Genomic DNA, 2,089 nt, shown 5'->3' with positions numbered 1-2,089 from the left:
AATACCCAACCGAAAAAGAAAAAAGAAAAAGGATTCCAAAAATATGAAGGTAGTGTAAGGAGCCTCTGGGACAACTTCAAGCATACCAACATCAGAATTATAGGGATACCAGAAGAAGAGAGGCGCCAAGATATTGAAAATCTATTTGAAGAAATAATGACAGAAAACTTCCCCTACCTGGTGAAAGAAATAGACTTACAAGTCCAGGAAGTGCAGCGAACCCCAAACAAAAGGAACCCAAAGAGGACCACACCAAGACACATCATAATTAAAATGCCAAGAGCAAAAGACAAAGAGAGAATCTTAAAAGCAGCAAGAGAAAGAAACCCAGTTACCTACAAGGGAATACCCATACCACTGTCAGCTGATTTCTCAACAGAAACCATGCAGGCCAGAAGAGAGTGGCAAGAAATATTCAAAGTGATGAATAGCAAGAACTTACAACCAAGATTACTTTATCCAGCAAAGCTATCATTCAGAATTGAAGGTCAGATAAAGAGCTTCACAGATAAGAAAAAGCTAAAGGAGTTCATTACCACCAAACCAGCATTATATGAAATGCTGAAAGGTATTCTCTAAGAAGAGGAAGAAGAAAAAGGAACTCTTACCATTTGCCACAGCATGGATGGAACTGGAGAGCAGATAAATACCACATGATCTCACTCATTTGTGGAATATAATGAACAACATAAACTGATGAACAAGGACTGATCCAGAGATGGAGAGGCATTGATTGGACTGTCGGGCCTTGGAGGGAAGGTAGGGAAGGGTGGGGGTAAGGGGGAAAGACCAACCAAAGGACCTATATGCAAGCATATAGGCCTAACCAATGGACACGGACAATGGGGGAGGGGGTGAGGGCATGGGGGGGGTAGGGGGTAACGTGGGGATAAGGACACATATGTAATATCTTAATCAATAAAAAATATATTAAAAAAACAAAAAAAGATTTTTTGAAAAGAAAGAAAACTTTAAAAAATAAAATTTAAGGCAATATGTAAATGAGATTGAATTATGTAATATATATTTTTTAAAACATATTTTATTGATTTTTTACAGAGAGGAAGGGAGAGAGATAGAGAGTTAGAAACATCGATGAGAGAGAAACATCGATCAGCTGCCTCCTGCACATCTCCTACTGGGGATGTGCCCGCAACCCAGGTACATGCCCTTCGCCAATAAGTTATTTACCTCTAATGAGCATTTGTTATTTCCCTATGAAGAATGTAATATATAATTCTATCTATCTTTCACCTGTTTCTCTCTGCCATGTGTATAGCTAATATAGGGCTGTGACAGTGTTTATGTGATAATAAATCAGTCTTGGGTATTTATCCTCTGAGTGCTGTGGGGAGAAAAAGGACTTAGTGGTTCCATTTGTTCAGCATCTAATACATATGTCTACATCTCTTTAAAATGGTTAAACTAGAAACACTTCATTTTATGAAGAATGTCTGTGATAATAGTGTTCTCTATTAAAGAAAGAATGAACACAGAATAAAATGTTAGTCACCACTGTTTCTTGTTTCTCATGTAGGCAATAACATTTCTTGACTCTAGATACACTTTTCAATTTAATCACTGGCTTCAGCTTTCCCAGAAGAGCTTTGTAACTATTATATGAGTCACAGTTCTGTAAATTGACTGAGTCTTTCAAATACATATGCATTTTGGATATTTACAGTGTAGTTTTTGCCTCCTATCACATTATTAAAATTTTAGTTAACAGAAATTTCTGAACTAACTTTGAATAAGTCATAACAAACTAGTTATTCACATGTTTAGCCTTATCTAAATATAAGTGGGGGAAAAATTAAGAAGCAAAGAAAACATTGGGTGTCAAATAATAGTGGTTTGGAAAATATTTTTTTCACCAGCAATATTTATTAGATCCATCCAGTCCCTTCAGCCCCACCAGAGTCCCCCTGTCCTTTCAGCCCTGCTGGGGGGATGGCAGGCGCGCAGTGTGGCCAGACCTGCCCTCAGCCTCCCAGTCACCCAGGACTGGCCCGAGGTGCAGGCAAGCCTCAGATGTCAGCTGCCCAGCTGCTCAGGGCAGGCCCGAGGCACAGACAAGCCTTGGTGGCTG

This window comes from Myotis daubentonii, chromosome 3 (assembly GCF_963259705.1).
Source record: "Myotis daubentonii chromosome 3, mMyoDau2.1, whole genome shotgun sequence".
Taxonomy (NCBI): Eukaryota; Metazoa; Chordata; class Mammalia; order Chiroptera; family Vespertilionidae; genus Myotis; species Myotis daubentonii.
This window is presented reverse-complemented; position numbering follows the sequence as displayed.